Source organism: Triturus cristatus, chromosome 5_1, assembly GCF_964204655.1.
Source record: "Triturus cristatus chromosome 5_1, aTriCri1.1, whole genome shotgun sequence".
NCBI classification, from domain to species: domain Eukaryota; kingdom Metazoa; phylum Chordata; class Amphibia; order Caudata; family Salamandridae; genus Triturus; species Triturus cristatus.
This window is the reverse complement of record NC_140587.1, coordinates 292,730,119-292,757,225: the sequence shown is the minus strand read 5'-3', so window position 1 is coordinate 292,757,225 and position 27,107 is coordinate 292,730,119. Positions and strand designations below refer to the sequence as shown.

Here is a 27,107-nt window from a genome sequence, read left to right as displayed (position 1 = left end):
GTACAGTTACAAAGTGCTGTCAAAATATTTTCATCAAATTATACATTAAGTAACCCCGAACATTGAAATATCTCTTTGATTTAGTATAAAAGTTTCATAGAGAAAAAAAAATGCCACAAAATTGGTAAGTTTGTCCTAGGGTTGTTAGTGTCAGGATGGTGCACCGAAGCAACACTGGTGGATGCTAGTGAAGCTGTAGTGATGTATGTGACTGGCCTCCAAAAAATCTCTCTGACCCTAAAGCCTGTTGTAATATAGTGCTTAGTAACTGCTTCTTATTTTATTCTGCATCCTCCATGTGAATCTCCCTGTGTCGATGTGTTTCCCTTTGATCAGCACCATGGAGATAGAATGTTACTGAGCCAGTTGCATCTGGCACTTGTTGGAGATGGATGGGACTATTTATTCTCTGGAATAAACTTATCACTTTCAACATTGGAACCCTCTCCATGGATTCATTCATCTAATTTTACACCTGTGATGCAGTCAGCTGTGAGACTCATGTTGGGAATGAAGTCGTGTGAGAGTATCACTGCTGTATTTATGAATCTGCAGTGGCTCCTGGTTGCAGCCCTTATCAAGTTCAAAATTAGCTTTTATCTTATTAAAGACTATCCATCTTCGGGGTACTAGAGAGTCCACAGCAGGAAGGCCGCACCCTAGTGCAGCACTGCTGATCGGGAGACTCTATTCATCAGTTATCCTTCACAGAGGCTACAGTCCACCTTGAAAATGGGGGAACTGATATGCAAGAAGAGGCGGGGGACTTGTGGACGTGGCTCTGCGATGTAAGAGCAATCTAGGTGTTTTTAAGCCACGCCCTTACATTGACCACGCCCCTTTGAGAGACCCCCCACTTTTTTCATCCCACTTAAAGCCCTGAATGTATGCCTTCTTTCACAGGCCTCGAGGACAGTCTACTCGGGTTCAGGTCTCATTTTGCACCCTTTACTTTACAACAGGACTTGAATGAAGAGAGGAACGGGGAGGCGTTATCAGCTGGGGGCAAAACAACCTTAAAAGTTAAAACGACACAAGGCATGGTGGAAAGAGCTGCATTCATACGTGTTAATTTCTGTTGGTTGGTGGCAGCGCATCTGAAGTCATGTTTGGTTTGGTTCAGGAAGCGTGGGCTTAAGGATGTATTGGCAGAAGAAAGAGAGACACTTGCTTTTTAAAAACTCCAGTGAGCAAAAAGGCACACATTGCCCGGTTTGTCTCCTTTCGGGGTTCCTAAATGTATTATTCAAAATACAGTGGCGTGAACTGTAGGCCCGACTGCTAGTATAAAACTGCTTCTGTGCATTGTATACAGGGCCAGTGTTTTGGAGAGTTCAAGGCTTGTCCGATGATGTTGCTATCAGGGATTAAGTGAAGTTTCGCATCACGAAGAGGGGCGGATTGTGGATTTTGTACAATGCAAGGAGGTATTGTTGCCACTGTGATAGAATTTCCACTTAGCCTCTCTTCATTCCAAGACATAAAATCCACAATATCACTTGTTTCACGTGCAGCTGCCTCATAAAAAGCTGAGATGCACTTTCACTTTGGTGTGGCTGCAGAACTCTGTTTGCAGATTGTCACATTTCTTCTGTCCATATCCTGCTACTTTAATGCGGGTTTCTTCTTCAAGGGATGGCTTTTTCTCCTAGCTCCCGAGGGATTTTCTTCTCAAATCAAACTGTTTGGGTCTGCATATAATCTTGTTTTTAGAAGTTGCAGATTCTGGGAGCTTCACAAACTGGTCATGATGCTCCAGTTGTATCTATGTACGAATGTAGATGTATGCTTGCTTGTATGTACGCATTGATGTCTCATGTTTGTATAAATGTATGTATTTGTGTATGTACGCATGCATGTATATTAGTATATGCCCATATATGTATGCATATCTGTAAATAGACATGTTTGTACTCAGGTATGCATCTATATCTACATATGTGCCTATGTATATGTTTTCGTGGAGCATTTGCAATTATAAGATATGTAGCGCAAACTTGTGGTAAGCTCATAACACTGCAGAAGCGAATATTGGCCATTTTTCCAAACAACTCACCAAAGAAATATGGGTAAAAAACATTGTTCTTTAAAACACCAATAGCTCAAAATCTCGCAAATGCGAGACCTGTTGCATTGCAAATGCTTGTTTAGATGATATTTTCGTTAGGAAAGAATTACCTAAAAGAGTTGTTAGGGATAATCGGGCACAATTTAAGTCAGCAATGATTGACTGTTTTTTGGCAAGGACCTGTTTATCATCCTGCAGGAAACGGGATGTGGAACGTTTTACCATGTAATCAAAGGTACTAGTCTGTTGGGCATTAGGAACCGAATAAAGTGGTGGGTGAAGTAAAGAAAATGGTTTGCGCAGACAGACTTTCTCCCACCGTTCTTGGATTTGATTTACTCCGTTTGAGCTTATGAGAGGCAGGAAAGCATACTCTAAATAACATCTCAAGCTTGGATGAGTTTTTCTAAATCTATAAATTGGTCTGCAGAATCAGTGGTTAGAAACCTACAGAAAGCGTAGAATGCTTACAAAGCATATTATGACAAAAACACAGCACATTTGATCCAGAACTCAAGGGAAATGGGTGAGGGTGAAGAAGGCTGACAAAGTCTTTAAAGGGCAAAGCATGTATTTGGACCCATTAAGAGTAATGAAATGTTAAAAAAAATGCAGTCAGATTGAGTCACGGGAAGGTCTGCCATATGAGTCGCATTGCTTGTTGCAGAGAACCCATTCCAGAAAGAGAAGATTGGACGGAAACAGTGATGGTTCATTGGATTGGCTGTGGGAGGATAATGAGATATCTAGGGAATCTATTCCCATCTGTGCTACTGTGTAACAGGAGGAGGAAGCAGGGTTACGCAAGAGAGCCATGGACCATGTACTACTACAGCTGAGAGGAATGCAGGAATTAACAATTTAAGGAATGAACAACCTACAAGCAGCCGAGCAGGTAGAACGATCAAAACACCTTGTGTACTAAACGATTATATATTGGAGTGAATATTAATATTTGGCTCATAGATTTAGGACACAGATTCAAAAACAAAATCAGCGTTACTCTTGAACCCAGAATTAGTTAGAGCTTAAATACTTTTTATTCAACATTTTATTTTTATGATTTTGTAGAGAAAAATATATATATTTACAATTATATTTGCTGTTCATATAAAGATTGATCACAATTATTTAATTGATTATACATGTGTAAAATTGTCTGACACAGATAACATGGGAAGTCTCCTCAATGTAAACAACAGTATATAGGTTACACATTTGACAAGACAATATTCAAGGACTGCTGAGCAAAGAGTTGAGCGTTACTATGGCCTTAGGATGTATCCACAATCCTACGCGCGTTTCGGCATGTGCCTTCATCAGGGGGCCATACAATATTTTCACCAGTTCCTAGGTGAAATATAAACAACTGTCAAGAGTATGCTGTATATTAAAGATAATAACAAACAAAGATCCTCATAAATGTCCTGTAGTGACATTCTCTACGGAATAACAATTAAAATCACTAGTCAACTGTATCTTATTGGACATCCTTTAGTTGTGAACTAAAAAAATGCTGTACACCTTATATAAACCCATCACCAAATGTGACTTTTGATTAAGTAACCCATTGATTTAAAAGTCTCTAAGGATAAGACTGAGAGATAGGTAAAAGAAAGAAAAAAATACAGTGGAGATGTGGCTATGCCCTGAAGTTGGGTCAAGTGACATGGAAGCAATGAAGACTGACGAGTAGTGAGTGGAATAAGGGGAACGAACTTGTGCGTCTTACTCGTGTATCACAGAGATTCTAGGTTCCTTGGTATGTATACGACTTAATTGTGTCTGAAATAAAGAAGAAAGAGAGGGATGTGTATGATGAGGATATGCGGAGACCGGCGTGCTAAGTATATCAAATTATGGGAAATATGAAGCTAACCTGCGTCCAAATGGATGGAGTATGCAGTCTCGCTAGGAGGTTTTGTTTAAAAGTATAAAAAGGATACGATGAGCGTGGTATTTCATAAAGATTCAGTCTGGGTAGACTACGACCCATACGATTATCTAAATGGAGAAGAATGGAATCAATAATAAAGAACTAGTATTAAGGATGTTTAAGTGAAATGTATCCTGAGCATAATGATATGACTTACAGTCGGACGAATCCGGTTCTCAGAATTTCATGACAGGAGGAGAAACGAGTTGCATACGGAGGTCTAATAGTTGGAAAAATGAAAAAACGTAGGTAGGTGGTTGTGGCTAAACAAATCGGGTTGTGCTGAGCGTCAGATGTGAATGTGACGAGTGTGGGTCGACTTACTTAGAAATGTATCCGAATTATCGCTAGAAGGTCTTCGTGTGATTGGCACAATCAGGTAGAGATAAAGTTTTTCCAGTAGCTTCAGTGGACGAGCATACGTCTAGTTTATAAAAATCTAATATGAAAAAATAGCGCAAATCAATTTGTAAATGTACGTGTCTCCTCTATTGGTAATATTTTTCAAACAACGAATCTAGATACACTTACTTGGAGATATTCCTAGAACGCGAACCAGGTAACGTTCTCTAGTGGCATCGGTAGGTGAACCCGCGTCTAGTTCGTGAAAATCTAATGAGAGACAATAGCGCAAAGCAATGTATAAGTGTATATGTCCTCTCTAATGTGGTATGTTTTTAGTAGCGAGTATAAGTGTACTTACTTAGGGATATGTTACTACGCGAACCAGGGAATCGTCATGGTACACACGGGTGCCGTCGGTACGGTGCCTTGCTGCTCTCGCTTCGCCGGTCAGAGAGGTATTAATGCGAAGCTTAAGGACTCTCATATAATGCTTGTTTCATGTGATTGGGAGATGGTGTGGTATTGCAGAGATAGAGAGAGGACTAACGCTCATAGGGGTAATACATGATGGTAAATGTAGCGGCCATCTCGGAAGGGAGATAATAACCAAAGTTGTATTGGAAATTACCAAATAGTGAATGGGGATAAATTTTAGAAAGCGACCTGATAATGATAAAAATATATATATGGCCATACTAGTTGTCGTGCATTAAAGATGGCCTATATGGGTAGAAGAAAGGGGGGGACACAATTGGAGTAAAAAGAGTTGCGTATACTACAAGTATGGAATACGATCTACAGTTTAATTGCTATTATATTTGATGACTTGTTCCCACGGTATTTCACTGTTCATACCTTTAAGGTATGTATTGAGATGGAAAATCCAGAAGACTTCTCTTTTTTTACGTATACTAGTACCTGTGGTGGTGGAATTGTTTCTGATTTTCTCTAAGATAAGCCACCGTATTTGGTCTGGTGTATGGTTCGCTTCCATATAGTGGCGAACCAGGGGGGCTTGAATTTTCTGAGTACGTATTGCTGACCTATGTTCTGTCAGTCTAGTGGACAGCATGCGAGCTGTCTCTCCCACATAGCCTTGATTGCAGGGACATAGTAGCAAGTATACAACGTTGGTAGTCTTACAATTGGTGAAACTCATGAGTGGTATGCTTTTATTGTTAAAGGTGAATTGTTTCGTTTCTATCGCCAAATCACATGCTGTGCAAGACATGCATTTAAAGTTGCCAACCAGTTTAGTGAGGCCAGTACTGCATAGTTGTGTTTGGGTGACTGCAGTTTTGTTTGGTAAGCGCGATCTTACTACCAAGTCTTTAAGGTTTTTATTTTTTCTGTATGCATACAGGGGTTTTGGTAAGGCTTGATTTTTGGGTTTGGTGGCGTTAAGAATATGCCAATTCGAATTGATAACATGGCGTACTTTTGCATTCATAGTCGAATGTCTTGATATGAAGACCAATCTAGAATTAGGGGTTCTTTGGCGGGGTGTTAACAAGTGTTGCCTGTCGTAGAATCTTGCTCTCTTATATGAATCTCGTATGAGGCGTTTGGGGTAGCCTCTAGTTAGAAATTTCTGTTTCATTTCCTCAGATCTCAGATCAAAGTCTCGCAAGTTAGTGCAGTTGCGGCGGAGACGCAAGAACTGACTAAAAGGTATGCTGGTTTTTTGTGTAAGGGGATGGAAGCTGTCAAAGTGAAGAAGTGTGTTACGTGCTGTGGGTTTCACGTATAGATCTACTTCAAGGTGGTCTCTGTTATTTTGGATTTGTATGTCTAGGAATTCCACTTTGACATTGTTAGAATTAGCTGTAAAGAAAATATTGTCGTCACATAAGTTCAGCCAGGAAACAAATTGTGATAGGTCCTCAGGGTCTGCTGTCCAGATGAAGAAGACATCATCTATATATCTGGACCATGATGTTATAGATTCACTGAAGGGGGCAATTTCATTATATATGAATCGTGTTTCATATAGGGCCATGTAAATGTTGGCCACTGTGGGAGCACATGATGCTCCCATACTGACTCCCTTCGTTTGTTTATATAGGGAGCCATTAAATTCAAAGGTGTTCTCCGTGAGTATCAACTTTAGGCACTCCAAGATAAATAGTCTTGGGCAATCAATGTTAAACGTCTTCATGAACCAGGCTACTGCCTCTAAGGCTCCCGATTGTGGAATATTAGAGTATAGAGCTGTGATATCCATGGTAACCATGAGTTGAGTATTTTCATTGAAGGGTAGATTTTCAATTTTAGTGATGATATCACTGGTATCCCGTATGTAAGATGGAATCTGTGATACAAATGGTCTTAAAATAGTATCTACATATTTCGATAGTGGTTCTGTAACAGATCCTATGGTGGTTACTATTGGTCTGTACGGTGGATTAGTACTATCTTTGTGTATTTTAGGGATGCCATAAATGGCTGCCATTTTGGGTTCTACGATGTTGAGAAATTCCCATTCTTTTTGACAAATTAGTTCCTGTTCAAGAGCTTGTGTGGTAAGCTGAAGTATGGTGTTTTGTACCCTTTTAGTAGGGTCTTTAGTGATCTTGGAGTAATGACATCGGTCATTCAACATTTGATCCATTTTCTGGATGTATTGGGATTTATCTAGAATGACTATCCCTCCGCCTTTGTCACAACTCTTGATAATGAGGTCTTTATTGAGTTTTAGTGATTCTAACGCTAGATGTTCTTCGTACGTAATGTTATATTGAGGCGGCAGAATATGTTTGGTAATAGCAGAAAGTTTGTTGAACACTATATGTTCAAATACTGAAATTTCAGGTGCCACCTGTTCTAGAGATGGAAGAAAGGTAGAAATAGGCTTAAGGCCTGATCTATTTACTACTGAAGATTCTTCTTGATTATCTTCGAAGAAATTCTGTGGTCTTATTTTGCGGAAAAAGGCCATCATGTCTTTGAATAGTTCAAATTGATTAATGTTGCGATGTGGAACAAAAGAAAGACCTTTAGAGAGAAGTGTTTCCATGGTGCAATCTAGAGGATGACTGCTTAGATTGAAGATGGGGATTTCTTTTAGTCGCGCCAGTACTGTGCATTTCTGGTCACCAAGTATTGATTCTGGTTGGTATACGTGGCGGGAGCTTGTTGGTAATTCTGGGGCGCGCGGTATTGTTGGTTCGGTGGTGGGGGAGCTTGTTGGTAATTCTGGGGCGGGGGGTATTGTTGATTTTGCGGTTGTTGAAAATTGCCCCTGTACCTGGGTTGGTATCGTGTTCTCCAGCGTGGTTGAGAATTCCTGCGCCTGGATAAAAAAGGCGGGGTATATGTTTCTCTGCTATTTTGTGCTCTACTTGGGCCACTTGATTGATGTTGATGTGGTGCCTCACTATCTGAATCAGTGGTGTCTGAGAAAGTAACTACTTTCTTTTGGGACCAATTGGTGGTATATGAATCAAAGGAATCTCCACTTGGCTCTGGTTGGTAATAATGCTCCGCTAGATAGGGATATACTTTTTCTTGACTAAAGAATTTAATGTCTCTATTGAGTTTATCTGTCTTTCTTTTGAGTAGATAATCATTATAAGAATTCATTTCCTTTTCTACTTCCGTTAGTTTGATCTTGGCTTCTTCTACTGCGTAACTATCTTTAAGTTTAGCTTCCAGTTCAGCAATTTCTGTGAGTAGTGTTTGTACTAGTTCCTTAGCTGTTTCAATGATTAAGATCATATAGTCCCGTGAACATCTATTAGAGATAAGAGACCAACGTTCTAGAAATTTGCGTATCTGTACAAATAAGCCTGGAATATTACGTACTCTAAGGCCTTGGGGTATGACCCCTGCTTTCAAATACTCTAGCATGAATCGTCCATGGAGTTCAATTCTTTTGGTCTTTTTCATAAGTGCTAAAAGTTTTTGGGTGTCTGTATTGCTTTGCCAAGATGAAGCAGCGGCAGTGGTCATATTAGACGTCGATTGCCCAACTAGGGAAGCAAAGTCTTCGTCAGTAAATCCAAAGGTGGGTAGTTTATCCATATTGATAAATGGAGTGGTATCAAGTCGTTAGAATCGACTTTAGGTATGTGCTATATGTATCAGTGCAAAATCAAGACAAAAAAGGAAAGTGGGGTTATATGCAAGGGAATAAAAAGAAGGGAAATAGATGTTATGAACCCTTCACTCAAACGTTGGACTAGTGAGAAAGATAAAAAAAGGGGGGTATATTAAAAAATAATAATACCTCTTTGACGAAACCCTCGCACAGACAGGCTGTGGAGTAAATATATGTGTGAAGAACAGAGGGTTACCCCTAATTATTTTTCCTAAATCAGGGTAAGGAAGAACTGAATGTAAAGAAACATAGATTTAGGAAACCGATTCAAAAACAAAATCAGCGTTACTCTTGAACCCAGAATTAGTTAGAGCTTAAATACTTTTTATTCAACATTTTATTTTTATGATTTTGTAGAGAAAAATATATATATTTACAATTATATTTGCTGTTCATATAAAGATTGATCACAATTATTTAATTGATTATACATGTGTAAAATTGTCTGATCTTTATTAAAAAGAAAACAATTCAAGTATTTCATTATAAATTTTATCATTTCAAATTTTCTTGTGAGTGAATGTTACTACAAATAGTATTTTGGTATTAACGTAAAAAAAGAAAGTATATTGTTGTTGTTTTAGTTCTTCTTCAATAATTACAATAATACTTAAATGCTTTAAAGGGAAGGAATGGGTGTAGTGTTGATGGTAAGAATCCTTGTGTGCCACACAGTATAGTGTGCACAGGCTTTAGCCGTGAAGTCATAGTGCCAAAGTGGAATGTTATACTTAGTTTGTATGTTAACAGCAGTTGCGTTTGGCATGGAGAGAGTACAGACGTTTGTAGGGTTGGAGAAAAAAACCTACCAATAAAATGACTTACCTGTGTGAGTCTCCTTCCATTGACGTGGCACCTAAGACATGGAACGACCTCCTCCCTCGACACATCAGAGCCTTCTCCTCATCACTTCTTGTGCTCCGCAAGAAGCTGAAGACCTGCCTCTTCATATCAGTACCTTAGAGGCAACACACCTGGCCAAGCACCTCGATACCCTCCCGGGTTATTTGTCGCCATACAAATCCACATAACCTATAGCCGTTTAAAGAACTCAGCAATGACTTGAGCTACAATATGTAAAAGAGAGGCGCCTAGAAATAAAATGTTCGCACCTCATTGATCTGTTATCACCTTCTATGTAAAACGTCTATTAATCTAGAAAGAAATTATGTAAAATTAAATCCCACATTACTAACGCCTTTGGTAGTGTGGTCGGTGGAATGTAGCATGATGAGTCCGCACACATGGGCTTAGTGTTGGCTATGCTTAGCATTTGTAGAGAAAGGGAAGACATTTCGAGAATAGGAGTCCCACGTGCAATCTAAAAGCGAGTTTCCACATGCTGGAGAGCAAAGGATTTCCCGGAGCCTAGCCTAGACAGGGCACTGTAATCTGAAAGTGTATGTGTTACATAATAAAGAACTACATAGGCCAGGGATAAATCGAGGCTATCAAGTTTGACCTGAACTGACTTCTTATTGTCAGAACAAGATCATTCACACTGCTTTAGCAATATTGGCAATTTTTGTTTACCATAGAGAAACAACTTTAAACAGGGACCTTCGTACTCACAGAAGTACTCAGAAGTGTTATGTTTTGTGTATCGATGGGGAGAGTTGGAGAATTAAAATGCTTCAGGCTGTGTTATGCACAAATCCCCACCCCCACGAACAAGGTTTTACAACATTTCAGATCTGCGACAGGTAGTTGGTTCTTAAATAAATATCTTGATGATCATGAAATCTGACATTTTCTGTGACTACGTGCTTCCGTTATTAGTGGGCTGGTCACCATGTCCACCATTGGTCCACCATTAGTTTTGCTTTTGGAATTTAACCATGGCTGGCCCTTATTAGAAAACCAAAGTGGCCAGCAGCAGAGGCCTTCCTTATTAACAGCAGCATTTTCGTAATCGGTGTTGTATTACACACACTCTTTGCTTATTTGAGCAGCCAGGAGTTTGATGAAGTCACTGTACTATTTAATATGGTTGTCTGTGTAGATGTGTAAAGTGCCTTTCCTACTCTCTCCCACTATGCTATGTGTATTTGGAAATCATTCGATCACCCGCGAAGGCATTCTGGCTCTGAGCAGGGGTGTGTGCCTAGCCCTGCCTCTTGTCGTTGTTGATTTGAAAAGCCAGAGCTCAAGCTTCTTGCGGAGTTCAAGAAGAGATGAGGAGCCTCTGATGTAGAGTGAGAGGTCATTCTAAAATTTAGGAGTGATGTAAGAGAACGCCTAATCTGGTTTTTGTGTCATCCTGATCTGGTTCTGTTTATTTGTGGGATGTGAGCGAGTAGGAGTCCTGCAGAGTGGAGGTGTCTGGGTGATTGATGGACAGAGATGCGACTGTTCAGGTAGGTGGGGCCTAAATTGTGTACTGCCTTGAATGGGTGCGAGAGAAGTTTGAAATGAGCATGTGGTGTGATGTAAGTTCTGTATGGGAGGTAGAGGATGAGTCTGGCTGAATGGTTTGCAGTCATCTAGTGAGTTGCTTGGTGATTACTGTGACTCAGATTTTCCTCGGCAGAAATGAATAGCATCTACCTAAGGTAAGCTTGGATCACGGGTCAGTAGTTTTACCCAGTCGTTTTATACATCCAACCTTACAGGAGGAGGTATAGGATACAGAACGGGCTGAGGATGATGCATTCTGTTGCTAAAGTAAGGTATGTGATGGCCTCAAATGTAAAGGCCTATGTGGTGGAAGCATCTTGGTAGTAGTTAAGTATGCTGTACGTTTTGACACAGGTCGTTCTCAAGTTAGTCATTGAGATGTATCTGATGTAGAGGGGACCTCACTAACTAGCTAGCTGTAGAATCTGGCCGCACAGAATAGTTATTTTAGTACTTGGACCATGAGTGCGTATAAGTTTTGTAAATCAGGAGCTAGCGACTAAGTAAATCCAAAGAAGGCAAGCTGTCATTAGATTGGCTCATTGGTACTTACAACTTACAGAAAAACAATTGTTTCCTGTTGTCTTCCTTGAAAGTATATACATTCCTCTAAGCAAAAATGGTACATAGAGCAGACCAAACTAAGCGTAAATGCAGGCTGTTTGTGCGTCACAAATATGACTGTGATTTTACTAAGGATACAGTGGTTAATCGCGTTCTGTCTTGGATATAAAGAGCAGTAGCAGTGCAACAGGTGGTTGTGAGTTTTGCATTTATCACAGCAGCGACTGATTATGAAATCAAGTATAGTTTCAGCTGCATCCAGGACATAAATATGGCTTTAAGACAGAGTGGTCTGTGGAGTATAATTGTAGAACAATCAAGCTATCTGGCGGCAGAGATCATGCTTTGGCCTTGTGAAAACATCATAAAAAACGCGATAGCTTAGCGGCAGTTTAGCCTCAGTCTAACCGATATGCTGGGAATTAATTACATTCATTAATATGATGTTCATTTCCAGGACATTAGCAGTTGTACCACAAAGGAAATGTGATTAACTTTAACAATTACTCGTTTGCAGGCTTACCTAACTCCAGCCACAATTTACAGGAAATATTTTTAAAGTAGAATGCATATATTTTGTGATGGACAACACGTAACAGAAGACTTTGGTAAGTGGAGAGAGGTCTTTATTCCTGGAGAGCTCACGACCACTCCCAACAACTCGTCCAGAGGTCAGCACCAACCTCCAGACTCCCAAAGCTTCCCCAGAATGACGATGCAAGATTCTACAGCATGTTCTTAAGCAGGTCAAAACAAGTGAAACAGAACATAACACTACACCATACAAAAGAGGATAAAAGAACTCGGCAAATAACAGAAAACAGGGGAGGAATAGGCAACATATAATGGCAAAAAAAGCAAAATGACAAAGCAAAATTTACAGTGTTATAAAGAAACCTGAAAAATTAAGAAAATACAAGATATGCATGTAAAAGCAACACCGCAGTAAAAAACATTATTCCAAGATGTAAACCCTTGAATGTTTAGGAAGATAGGAATTCCTCAGGCTGCTCTTCCTCTTAGAGAGGGTAGAAGAACTAGAAGGGCTGGCTACAGGGACACGAACACAGTTGAACGGCTCTCCAGAAAAACCAGTGCACAAATTAGGGGAAGACCCCCCCCCCCCCCCGTCCCCAACCAGTGGAGTCAGAATCCCCCACGCATTAAACTCTAGTACCAGGGCCACACACCGGCATACCTTCCTTCCTAAGACCACAACACTCTTCCTCCAACCACCAACCAGACTCAGCCTCAGGACAAACCATGGGTAACACTTCCTTACACACTTCCTACCTCCCTAGCAGCCCCTTTAACCAAAGCTGCATTTCTTTTATTCCACCACTTACCGTTCCGAACCATAATGCCATGTTTAAAATCCCTCCTCACAAACGTGGCAGGGAAAAACTTTGAACCATTCCTCTTTTGCCCAAGAGGTCTCCTGATCTTTACCAAATCACCTACATGAAACAAGACTTCGTTGACCTTGTACAGTGCGTCCGTCATATCTAACCTTGCTTCTGTTTTGTCCCTCTAACACCTTGCCTCACCTGCTCAGATTAGGTATCCTACTGCTGGCTCCATTTTTATCCAACACCCATGTAGGAGATAAGTCACAGGAAGAGTGCCTACCTCTCAACAAAACATACTAGGAAACACCTGTGGATGAATGCGGAGTATTATGGTAGGTCCATAACCTGCCCTTGACTGCCTTCAAAACATCTATCCCAGAAGCACAGGGCACCTGAATTCACTCCTTCAACATTCGATTAACTCGTTGTAAAGAGCAACTGTGAGATGTTTAATACCTTGGTCAATAAACTTCTGCATGGCACCTGACTTAAACTGCACCCCATTATCGGTGATCATCACCTAGGGGATAGCCTTCTCTGTTGGATTCTTTCAAGAACTTACACTCCACCCATTTGTAGTGATTGTCAACGACTATCAATGCATACCTCTTGCACATGGGCAAATCAAACATGGGACCCACAAAATCCACGCCTAATTTTCTCAATGGGCCTTTGGGAATCTCAACTGGACACATTGATGTGTTCAAACCCGCAGAGATCCGGTGCACTTGTTGCAGCGTGGAACATCAAATTCCCCCTTCGTCACAGACCAAATACCTTAATAACAGATACACTCAAATACTTTCATTGGTGGGGCCCATAACACCAACACTCATATTTCATTGATCTGCTTCCCTAGAGGAATAAGTTTCCAAACGCTGACATGAAAGGAATATCTTTACCTAAACCCTAAATGCATTGAATACTTTTGGAAAAATCTTTAATTCATCAAAGTCAGGCCGCAATTCAGTCTCTCATAGATTCAGGATAACAGCTGTCCAGCAGTGTCACCGTCCTCTCCGTCAGCATAACGTCAGGAAATCAAGTTCGTCAAAAAAGAGGATTGATTCTAATTCACTTTTCTACCTACTTTTATAATGAAACTAATATCAAAATGTATCAAGATTGGGGTTTTAGACAGTCCTCATTGGTGGATTTGGGGTCGATCGGTAAAGTTCTCACACAGTCCGCAAGATTAAGTCATCGCACTTGCTGGTTCCGGTTTTAAAGACAGTCCTTTGTTGTAGTCTTGGGGAAGCTCCCAGAGTGTCCTTGGTAGGAACATAGTCTCCTGGGGTCAGGACGAGGCCATTGTTGCTGGCGGTGACGCATGCGCACTTCACCCAGAACCTCGTGAGACAGCAGCAGTCACGTTGTACGTCTTAGTCAGCTATCTTGAGGAAGGCCAAACTGGTCAACTTAAGCAAAACAAACACAAAAACGTAATTAAAACATAGAAATGGCTAATAAAATGTTAAACCCTCACTAATTCCCTTATGTGTAAGTAATTATCTAGCATAATGGCAACATTCAAAGTGTTTATACTCGCTCGATGATGCGCAACTTACAATTACATCACAAAAGCAACATATATCATGCAATATTCTAATTTTCTACCATTAGTATGCGTACATATGTTAGTAAACAATTAGTTTAGCCATGCAAAATGCAAATCCCACGTGTAATTCTTTTGTTAATATAATTGGTAAGTCTCCACTTCAAACAAATTAATAAGATTACTATTAGTTGATTGTTCAGATTAATATAAACATGCAGAATGTGGGGGGTATACAAAATGTTGTACTACCTGCTCCAGCACACTTGCCTACCCACACATCAACCTCATTATCCATACCCAGTCACTACAAACTCTTTTTTTCGTGCCAGTCATACTCGCATGGCCTTGGTGTGCTAAACCTACAAATCGGTTTCTGAGTACACTTGGGGGAATGAGCATATTACCACACAGAACCAATTCATCCTCAATGGACAACTCGTCCTTGACCTTGTAGAACAACTTGATTTCATCACACACATACCTTTCCTGGAGCCACCCTTCAACACTCAATCTTAGTCTGACCAACCTGAGACTTGCTTTACCTAGATTCTTCTCAGAAAGCAAGAATATCAAAGGTTTGTGATCCATGGTGAGGGAGAACTTGTGTCCCCACAGGTATGTTGAAAAATGTCTCACACACAAGCTAGAGCTTTGTGCTCAATAGTGCTGTAATTGCGCTCTGCTGATGATAAACACCTGGAAGCAAAGGCTACTGTATATTCCCTTCCATCCACCATCTGCGAAAACCGCCCCCAAACCAACCCCACTAGCATCTACAGTCACAATGGATTTAGCATCATCCCTGAAAGAGCATAAGACAGGGGCATCAACAATCAGGCGCTTTAAACATGCAAAAGCTTCACATTCATCAACCCCCCAACCATACTCTGCCCCCTTATGCAACAATTTCCTAAGACGCTTTGTTTGCAAGGCAAAATACTCTATAAATCTCAAGCCTGGGAAGGATACTCAACCTCAGGCGTCCTAAAACGTAATTTTATAGGTCTCGCCTTGCTATCGCGTGAGCGATCGCAAAGCGAGACTATAGGGGCTTTTAAAAGTGCTCCCAAAAAGCGGATTGCATTGCTAGCACGCGCACAATCACGCGCTTGGTGCCGCCATGCACTCCGCTTTTTGGGAGCACTTCAAAGGGTTCGCTCCCCCGCCCCCAAGCGCGCGCGCGCCACGCTCCGCCGTGCTTGTTTTAATTAACTTCACTCGTGGCGCCCATTTCCTAAGCGCCGTGCTCTCTTCCTGGCCGGTGTTCTGTCGTTTCCAGCTCCCGGTCTGTAAGCGCTTCCCCAGCGTGTGTGCGTGGAGGTCGGTGTGCTGTAACATCATACCACGTCTAAGGTATATGTACAAATGATATAGAGGGATAGATCATATTTACTTTCTGCACAAGAGTTTATTAATTACCTTGGCAAAAAATCAATTTCTTCTGGCAAATTTAAATAATTATAATGCAGGCACAAGTATCCATCGGTGAACATCCAAACACATAGTGTACCGCAATACACACAATCAATACATCAAATACAAAAAAAAAAATTCCATTTACACTACAACACATGTATACGAACTCATGTGTAAAATAACTCAATCAAAAATCCTTTCCCCTATAAGCTTATTCCATAAAACATGTGTGCACTTCACATTGCCTAGTGCTACATCAGAAGGTAGTCCTATCAGCAATACAAAGATATAAGTACTTCATCTAAATTTGTAATGCCAATGCAACTCATGTATTTATTCCACAACACGGTGGACTCCTCCTTTATCAAAGTGTCGACGCGTTCGCGTTTCAGCCTCCACTTTCTTTATGGCTTCCTCAGGACGGGGATATAATCTGTGGGTTCAAATGAAACAACCTGGTCTCGTAATTTACATAGCCGGGCGGCTTATAATCCGGTCCCACTCATCAGTATGGAACTCCTCAAAGCTTGTGTCTTCTCGGGAGCCCTGGGCTTCTTCGACTCCTTCGAGTAGTTTCCAGTTGGCTTATTACTTGTCCTTTTCACCGACACTGTGCTCCTTCACCGTCCGTCATCTCAACGAGTCAGTGTTTGGTAAGAGACGTTGCGGGTAGGCCGGTGTGCGTAGGTAAAGCAGCGTGCAATAACTTCAGATGCACCTCACATGCAGCCCCAGGCAGCTGCAGAGCTCCCTCCGCCCGCAGACCTACCCCCCCCCCCCTCCCGCTGGCTGCCTCGCCTGGTAACAGCATAGGGCCCTCTCCCACACTCACGGCCAATAACGACAGCGCGGGCCTGGCGGACGCGAAATCCATTTTCCCCACGCCGTTTTATCTCCGGGCGCTGCGGCGGACATGATAATGAGCTAAATGTAAACTGGGAGCGGATCGATGCACCCGCCCGCATCCGCTGCTGAAATAAAGGCACCGGCTGCACACGGGTCTCGCTGGCACCAAGGGTGCTTGTAGTAAAAGGCTGTTCAACGAAGCATAGCTGAAACTTGCACTTTTTAGTTATTGATATGGTAACTAATGCTGCGCATTCAGTCCGTTTGCAACTTCTACGGGAGCCGAGACTTGGGAAAATAAGTACGTTTGTGCCCAGGCAGCTCTCATGATGTGGCTGGCAGTAAATCCTGTGGAGCTTGTAATATTGTGGATATACTTTAGCAGCGCTGCGCCCGTTTTACGAGCGCCGCGCTGGTTTTAATTTCATTCTTGTTTTTTCCCAGTGTAATTACTGAAGCGCAGAAAGCGGAGATGGTGGGAATTCATCACCTTCAGGTGTACACTAAAAACACTCTCGGCTACGTAACAAGATGGAGGGCCATCGCTAGCAGCCATTTACCACAGGCTCGCTGACATTTCAAGTCTGCGAGCTCAGCCACCATATAAACATCACGCAATAAATCTCCGGGAATATGTGATTAAAGCGATCCCGTTATTGTTCGCAGGAACTTCGTCGATACGACAGGCAGCGCCCGGACGCAGAGCAGAGGAAACAAATCTCGTGCAGCAAAATAGTGAAGTGAAAACAACTATCGGAAAAATGTATACACAGCTTGGCCCAAACGTTTGATTCGTTTCAGCAGCTGCCACGTGTGCATATTAAAAAGATACATTTGGCCAATGAGTGCACGTCCTGCTTTGCCTGCTTTTGCGGCGCTATATTTCGTTTTAATCAGCTTTTTATAGGAGGTCTTTAGTGACTGAATGCTAGCCAGGAGGACGTAAACTTCTACTTTGGAACTGTTTACTGTGCACGAAATGTTTTGTGCTGTGGCGATGGAAAGCTTTTTTCCCATCATCAACGCAACATGAATCCTGCAATCACGATGAAAAAGCCCTCGCGCTATTTATAGCAAAGTCGGGCATTTGTCAGCTCCCATTTCCCCAGAAATTGCCTTTCGCAGGGATTCCTTTAGAGCATTTTTTGGCCAATTGTGAGTGTATGGCTCTGCAGAACCCCATCATTTATTTTTAATGTAGAATAGGGATAGAGAATACGCAGCCACTATCCATAAAATGACTTCGCCACCGTCATATTTACAAGTGGCTTTGCCTTTTTTGCAGAATAACCCAAATTATCTGGAAAATATCCCTGTTCCCTGGGGCTTAACCCTTCCTGTAGATGTTTACCCTCAGAGGATACCTTGAGTTTGTGCCTCTCTTTGAACCACCATATTGCATAGAGTTTGCTACTCATCCTTAAGGCTGCCATGTTGCTGGCAGACCGCTCCCAAACCAAAAAAGCTATTTTGGGCTCAGCACTCCTCCCCAAGCAATGATTATGTGGGGGACTCTATACCCATATTCAATCATACCATATTGTGGGAGATTCCTCACCCTTCTACAACTATGCATTTTTATGGGGGCTCATGACCTACCCATCCATGCCTCCCTTCTTGGGAGAATGTGTATTTGCTACACTACCTTGTTGGATCGACTGCATGTTGCACCTACCTCTGTTGTGCATCTAGACAAAAAATGAGACCATTGTTTGACATGCCTTTTCAACAAGCATTTGCAATGCAATAGGTCTCGCATTTACGTGAGTTTGAGCTATTGACATTGTAAATGACAATGCCTTTTATTTTTGTTTCTGTTTTTAAAACATAAATACAAGGCATAGTTATTTACAATGCCAATAGCTCAAACTCGTGTAAATGCGAGACCTATTGCATTGCAAATGCTTGTCCTTCTTTATTGTTGACCCATGCCTCTCCAGTGTGCTCAGAACCTCATCCAAGTCTTCCAAATGATCATCTTCATTACGTGTCAATAACAGAAAGTAGTCCTGATAAGCCGAGACCTGTTTATTCTCACCAAAAATTCCAAACATTAATTTCTGACAAAACATGCGGTGATGCTAGGCCAAAAGGCATGCACAAAAACCTGAATGCACCGAAAGGGGTATTGGAGGTGGTTAGAGGTCTCTAATTTGGGCAAACATCTATTTGGTGGTAGGCTGCCCTCAGATCAATGGTGGAAAATACCCTTGCACCACCCAACTGTGCCAGCATCTCTTTAATTTTTGGGGGAGGGAAACTGGCCACCAAAATGTTTCTATTGAGGGATCTGAGGGCCACCCAGAGTCTCTTCTCTCCATTTTTATTTTTAGCAACCACTATGGGTTCAATAATCTTATCAAAACACAACTTATCTAAATGTGTTCTTAACTGATTCCTCACCCTTAACGGCACATTCCTCACCTTGTGCGCAACCGGCACCGAATCCTTTTTCATCACAATATCATGCTTGAATGCCTTCAGCAACCCCAGATGATCCTCAAAAAGAGACTTGTGACTTTCAAGAAGCTCTGATAACACCTGGGGTTGCATGACCGGCTCTACCAGGGAAATAAGACAATTGGTGCCTGGTCTCAGCATGATCGCAAACGCACCCTGATCTTTCTACCCTAAAATATTGTACCCCTTTTTTGCCACATAAATCTTCGTTACAATAGCTGTTTTTTGGAAATGCAACACATTTTCTAAAAACCTTAACAGATCAATGTTGTGTCCACCAAATGCAATAGTGCGAATGTCAGGAGGCGACTGACAAGTTGAACTTGTATACTGTGTCGTCACTGGCTTTTGAGAGATTTTGTTGCTGCTGTCTCTTGCGGCTCCATCATCACTGTCCCTACCAAGACCTGCATAGCCACAAACCTATTTTCTCTGGGTCACACCTTGAGGCCTGCAATGTTTGACAGGTTACTTCAGCACCCCCGTCCCTCCACGATCGCGGACTCTGATTACTGGTTTAAATTTTGCATATGAAAGTTATGATTTCATTTTATTAGTTACATTGAAAATGGTTCCAGAAAGACTTAATGTTTCAGGTTGGTTTTGCTGCCAGTTCTATTTTGGAGGAGTTTCTTTTTAAGTTTTGGCTTTGGCTGGCTGAAGGCAGACCTATTGTTGCCAATACATAAAATATTTAGAGTCCGCGCTTTGCTTGTGATTGTATGACTTTGTTGACTATTTCAGTTGTCTCTGCCTGATTTAATGGCTTTCCTCGTTATTAATGCATTTGTCCTGCTCAGATATAATAGTCACACTGGTTGGGTTGTAGGCTTCCACTGCTGAATTTGCTTGAATTTAGGAAAATACTTCCTTTAGTTTCAACACACCACAGGAACGCATGTGTTCTCTTGCTCTCTCCTCTGTGTGCTGCTTCCCCTATAGTTTCCCCCACCTTGTTACTTTCATTGTTGCTTCCCTCTACTCGTCCCTAGCTTCCTCCGCTCGTCCCCATCCCACTCAACTTATTAAAAAATATTTCACCTTTTCCCCATTAGACCCTAGCAATTTCTTGTCTGGCACACCTTCCCATGCCTTCTTTCCCTTTCCCAACACTCCTCGAAACTTTTCAGCGCCTACTGCACTATCTCTGAGTGTTTTTGAATTTTTGTTTGCCATTTCGAGGTTGCTGTGTGCATGTGTGCTTGCACAACCAAGAGTCGGGACACTAAGGAATACATTGGTAATACTTTAGCATATCCCATTAAAAGTGTGCATCCGCACTGGCCATCTTTTTACGGGAGTTATTAAAATTATTACAAATGTATGTGGCCTATGTGGGCAGGTGCATCCAAGATGGTCATCTTACTATCTCCCCCTCTAGTGTTTAATTTAGCTTTAGAGAAGGTTATTTACTAGATGTTTACCCAACACGGAGACAGCCAACCAGGCAACATGGCGGACGTAATTCAAGCGCCAGCTGATGACCCTATAGTACACACAAGTCTAGATAATCTGCACATAATATACCCATTAAACATTGCAGGCTGAGTTGAGCGAACTGCAGGCATCCTGAAACTGGTTTGCAGAACTGAATAAAGACCTTGAACTGGAGCAATGAAGCCTAGCGGAGTCTGAAGTGGTGCTGGTGGATAAGGCCCAAGACGAGGCTCTGGGTCTGTGACAGTTGAAGAGTTGGTAAACTGTCAAGCAAAAACACCCTGGACTAAGTGAGCAGTGAGGTGGGAGGGTCCAGGAATCACTTAAGGCAGGGGCAGACAGCAGAGGAAAGTAGCAGGCCTGATTGGGCCACGGGGCAGCAAGAGGAGTTACTGGTGGGATGGAGTGGGGCAGAGGAGTACAGAGAAAGCCACATCCCAGAAACTGGAGACTGAGGAGAAAGATTCAAGGAAACAGCCCAACTGACACTACAATGGTGAACAGAGGAGTTGTCAGACGAGAGGGGGCGAGTTGGGGTTCCATGGGGCATCAATAGCTGGGCCTGTTCCTCCTTTCCAAGGCAACACTAGAAGGGTGAAGTAAGGCTTTACATGGTTTGAAGACCTCTCTTGTCATAAAATTCACAGATTCATAGCTCAAAGAGACCCCTCAGTAAGTCATGGAAAAGACCAAGAGGGGGGAAAAAGCAAATGTATATAGCATTTAGCGAGAAGTGCCCAACCCTGTATATCATCAAAAGATGAATTATAAAAGAGGCAAGACATGGTGTCAGACAGCTAGGCTTATGGAGGACGGCTAGAGGTTCTCAAAGGGGTATACCTGGCCTACAGGAAAGACTGCAGTGGCAAATGCCACCCATGCAACACTGTCTTCTGGAATGAATAGAAGAAGCCTGTGGAGAAGTGGATGAGGCGTTACCTGTTCTGCACAAGGAGCCTAGATAGAAGTGGAGTGAGAGAGGGGTGACCGCACCTGTCCTGCACAGGGAGCAGAAACAAGCTGGTGGGGTAACTAAGGAATCGGACTCCAATTGGGGCAGAACTGGAGACACACTGTTAAGGATCAACCCAAACTCCCCACCACCCTCCAAAGCAATTTCTGGTGGAATTGCTGCAGACCCATACATAACTTGAATCTTTATACTCCTGTTTCGTAATAGAGGGAGTGCGTTCGGGTGCTAAATTCTAGACCACCCCATGGGGCACCTCCCCGGCCTATCATCACCACTAGACTTTGCAAATACCAAAATCATTATGTGATCCTTGGGAAAGCCAGAGACAAGAAGAAAGTTACGTTTGAAGGACCCAGGATCATGTTCTTCCCACAATAAACCAGAAGGGTGCAGAAACGATGACGATCCTTTGAGGAAGTGAAAGGACACTGAGGGTGAAGAAAATCCACCATATGCTGCTGCTCTTCCCAGCTTGAGATAAGGTCCTGTCTAAAACAAAAAACACCTTCTTTGATACATGGGATAAAGCATGAGAATGGGTTGCGGAAAGGACAAGCATGGCCACACTAGAGCCAAACGGCATAACAATACCTGAGAAAAGATAATATAAGTGAACAAATTACAATAGTGGTGATGGCGAGCTGCTCTGAATCTGGCAGCTAGGAGGCCTCAGAAATGGAACAGTCTACCCTGGAATCGCCTGATCCTCCCGGAACCTCAGAAGACAAAGAGGAAGAGACACTCTAACATGACACCTGGTTCAGCATGGATAAATGTGGGTCAGAATTATGTGCCTAGACACAGTCCTGGATACCCTCACAAGGGATTAGCCTCTCTTCGCAGGTCCTGATTGATTGACTGGTTGACTCCATGTGCAGCTCAATAAAAGACAATATCTAGAAAAAGATATAGGGATGGATATCTGACAATGCAGAGATAAGTATGTTTGAGAGTGGGCCAGGGCAACAGACCTTTCCAGAGTTGGGGCAGCAGCTAATTCTAACTTCGTGAGACCAAGAAGTGGGATGAGGGTTGCGTAGGGGGTTTCTGTGTTATTGTTTCGATTGCAGTTGAAATCCATATGGTCAGGTTCTAATATGAGGCATGGCAGGAGTAATGCAGACAGCCCCTTAATATGTAAAATATGGAGAGACATGGGAACTTAAAGATTCTCTCACTAAGTGTCAGAAGCCTGTGCAGCACTATCATAAGGGGGTAGTAGCTTAATATATTCCTCAACTAGCACCAGACCCCCCTATGTTACAAGAGACTCATCTAATTGAAATGAAATGTAAAGGTTCCGGGAAGGAACTCATGCTGGTATTGCCAAGGGATCACAGGAGATGGGGAGAGAAAAGGGATTGCAGTACTGGTGAAAAAGTCTTCTCCAAAAAATGGGTGTATCCCTTGGGATGTTATTATGGGATTCAAGGCACATGGATAGAAGACACTCCAGGGTGCTATATTTATATGCACCACCAAAACTACAGCAAACAGTCCTGGACAAGATAGGCCTCATACTATTGAAGTTGTACTCACTTTTTGCGTGTATATTTAATTGATACAATATGGCCCAGCATGAATAAGACAATAATCCCTCCCTACATTTAAGGATGGCTACACATGTCATGCAGTTCTACAGAGCTCTGCGTCTGACAGACACTTGGAGGTTGAAGAACGAAACAGATGGTCGGTACACTATTATGTCAGGGGGCTTATGGCACCTGGTCCAGGATAGATTATATATTTACGCCAACAAGGGAAATTCCACCCATACAGGAAGCTAAATACAGGGCTGGAGGGATAGCAGATCACTCAACACTGGTAGTGGTGCCGGAAGATACCAACAGGTGGGAGGAATAACTGGAAACTGAATGCATGGGAATTGAAAGACCCAGAGATAAGGCCGAGGTTACGGGCTGACACTACAGAGTGTGGAAAAATACTGGCATGGTGCAGTCTCATACAACATTTTGGGAAGCGTACAAGACTGTGGACCATATGTATGAAAATACATTTTTGCGATTCTCAAATAGCGATTTTTTTTGGGAATCGCTATTGGAGAATCGCAAAATGCTATGTATGTAGGATTTGCAAATAATTTTGCGAATCCTACATATTCCTTAATTGCGAATTGCAAATAGCGATTCGCAATTAAGGAATACCTCCCCATTCATTCCTATGGGCCTAGAGGCCCAAAGGAATGAATGGGAAGACATTCTCAATTTGCGAATCTCAGTTAGAGAATCGCAAATTGAGAATGCAATTTCAAGGGTGCCAGGGTGTCAAAAGGACACCCTCTTGCACCCCTAAAATGTGCATGTGTGCACATGTGGCACACATACATGCCCTAAGGGCATGTATGTGCGTCTCATGGCACTTTGAAAAATGTAATAAAGTGCATTTTTCTGAGAAATCGCAAATTACCAGCAACTTGAAGTTGGTGGTAATTTGCGATTCCTTTAGGCCAAATTGCACTTTTTTTTGCTTCTTACATTACATTTAAGGAATAGCAATTTGCGATTCCTTAAATGCAATTGCAAAATAATGAATAACAAAGTTTGCGATTCCTTATTTTGCAAGGCAGTTTTTCTTTAATACATACCAAAGAGCCAAATTGTGATCGCAAATGCCGAAATTCTGCAAATTTCGGCATTTGCGATCGCAATTTGGAAGGATACATATGGCCCTGTATTAGGTACAGGGCACCTAATATAATTGCGCAAAAGAAAAAGAATAAAGTTTAAAAAAATAAACTCTGGAAGAAGAAATCCTTTAACTGGAAGGGGACATAATACAGAATCAGACTCACACACACTTGAGTCCATTGGAGTTACCGTGTGAAGCATATCAAAACAAGACACAAAACACAGCCAAGTCCTACTTTATCGCTAGTTATACGAGGTGGACAACAAGATTGGATGTTTACTTGCATGGCTGGAACGCAGAGAAGAGGAGGCTAGATGGGTATGCGAAGTCCCAAAGGTGAACGGAGAGATGGCTTCATCAAACTGAGAGATGGCTCAGATGTTTATGACCTACTATAGGGAACTGTACTGGACTTGATCGGCCAGAGGGCACGAAGAAGCTAAAACGTTTCTGGAGACAATAGATACTCCGACCCTGGCTGATAGTAAAAAAGGGAGATTCTGGATTGGGGTCTAACACTAGATGAGATAACAGAATCTATTAAACATATGCTGTGTAGGAAAATACCTGGTCATAATGGAATCCTGGCGGAGCCGTTCAAGTGACTCCCCTCATTTAATATGACCATAACATGCTTAATGAAGTCAAAGAGAAGGTACTGTCCACAGACCTAAGACGTGCAGCAATCGCCATAATACGCAAAAAGGGGAAACCAAGAAATAAGTGTGCCTCATATCAGCCTAAGTTCTTCCAAACAATGAAATAAAAATGCTAGCAACATGATTACTGACAGTGGTAACTGCGTTCATACGTATAGACCAGTCCGGGTTTATGCCTGGGTGATCGACAAGTTTTAATCTCCGGAGTTTACACAAATGACTTGCTAAAACAAAAAATTCACAAGATCCCCTGGCCATAATATCCCTAGCAGCTGAAAAGGCATTTGATTCAGGACTGAATGTACCTGTTTCTAGTACTGAGTCTCTTTGGCTGGGCTTCTGCAAATGGGTGGCCCTGCTGTTCAAGGCATAACAGCGGTGGTTAGAGGTAATGTGATTACCATCCGAACTGTTCGTGCGAGAGCGCCACAGCAGACAGGGGTACCCCCTACCCTCTTTACTATTTGCACTGTTGGCCTATTTCCAACGTATTTCCAACAGAGGCATCAAGAAAGATATCTCTCTATGCAGACGATGTCCTCCAGTGTATAGGGGTTCCAGTTGTATCGGTCCCAATGATATTTTCACTGGTCAGGGACACCAGGAACTGTGCTGACTATAAAATTAACTGGGGGAAAATCAGTCATGTACAAGATCAATACGTAGGACGTGGGGCACAGAATACCGCAAGCTATCAAAGTGACCGAACAAGGCTTCAGATACTTGAGAATAAATGTAACTACTAGAAAAACGCCCTTCCTTAAAGGACATCTATACGTAATTATGACAGAGTTTTAAACTGATCTGCAAATATGGCTGTGATTGCCACTCACAATAGTGGGAATAATGGTGAGCTTTAAAAGATTGCATAACCAAAATTTCCGTTCACAATAGCAGAGGGCTTTTGTGATGAGAATCGACAGACAACAGCCCAAGTTGTTAAGGGAAGGAGGCACACACAGAATAACATTTCAGACATTGTGTAGGTCAGTTTATAACAAGGTAATAGCGTTGGCAGGTTTAAGGTCTTACTGTCGGGTGTTCCACTTACAGGTCATGAACTACTGGGTGTGTGCACTGAGAGATGACCCAGCAGTAAGGGTGGAAAAAGAGCGAATGGAAATGCTTCGATAGCTTCTCTTCGTATATGGGAAGGAGAGACCTCTTGCTGCCGTCCCAGATGGCGCTCCGTGCATGGGACAGTGACACAGAAATGTGGGGAGGAGAAAATCAAGAAAGAAATATCACTATGGAAAGAGGAATTGTAGAAGGAACAGGGTGCACTTGACCGCTTCCATCCGTGGGATCTTGCAGGGATAACTAATCTAGGCAACATAGTGGCTGGCAAAGGAGTCAAAACATTTCCAAAATTGAAAGAAGAATATGATCTGCCACAGATCCAACTCTACAAAAACCACAACTCAGACACACATCAAATGCAGGACTAGACTGACATACCAGACTACACTCTGCTGGAAAATAGGGTACTGGCCGAGAAATTGAATTGTTAATATATACAAATCTTATTAACAAACAAGATTGTCTTCCAAAACTTTGGGAGAGAGACCTATGCCCGATGGAAGACGTAGACTCAGAAGCAGCATTAATGCACCAGGCCATAAAAGTAAGACTGACCCTGAAGCAGTTGAAAAGTCTACAACAGGACGTACTATAATAAGAGTAGAGTTACACAAAATAGGAATGTCTCCTACACCCCTCTGTGGTGCAAAATGTGATTCAGAAGATGTTTTTTTGCTCACAGAATGTAATAGGATCCAAACATACTAGATACAAATTATAGCGTAATCTGCTGTGATTATAGATTGTGGAATAACGTGCACCCCCCTTCCCCCCCTCCCCCCCTCCCCCCCCCAATTCTCCATACTGGGAATCCTTATTGGTGTTGAACTCGCAAGGGCTAAACTGATGTTTTGTGTATTGGGCTTTATTTTAAAGGTAAGAGTGACATTGCCAGGGAATGGGGCCAAAGCATAATTGGTGAGTGTGGTTTGATACGTGTATGGAGACTTACAGCGTGGTGTGCGATGAGAGAGGCTACCTGAGAAAATTAAAAAGATCTGGGGCAGATGGAAGAGCTATGGTTGAGGCAAGGAAAGCAGGTTTTCTCTCTGGGACAGCAACGAAGTTTGAATTAATTTGAATGATCAATCGTGCAATAAGAGAGGCCAGAAAGTTCATCACAAGATACAAATAAGGAATTTGTATAAGGAGGCATGTAATGATAATACTATGGTGAAATAATCACCTCCATACTGAGCCCATTCTACTGACCTGAGAGAATATATGTTGATCTCTTAAAATGTGAAATAAGTTTTTTTTTTTTTTAAATT

At 42.1% G+C, this 27,107-nt stretch overlaps 1 protein-coding gene across 3 annotated transcripts in view; it reads left to right on the top strand.

The window, feature by feature from the left end:
* The window catches only part of NSMCE2 (NSE2 SUMO ligase component of SMC5/6 complex), a 683,358-nt gene that overhangs the window by 173,001 nt on the left and 483,250 nt on the right, over nt 1-27,107 (top strand). The window lies entirely within an intron of this gene.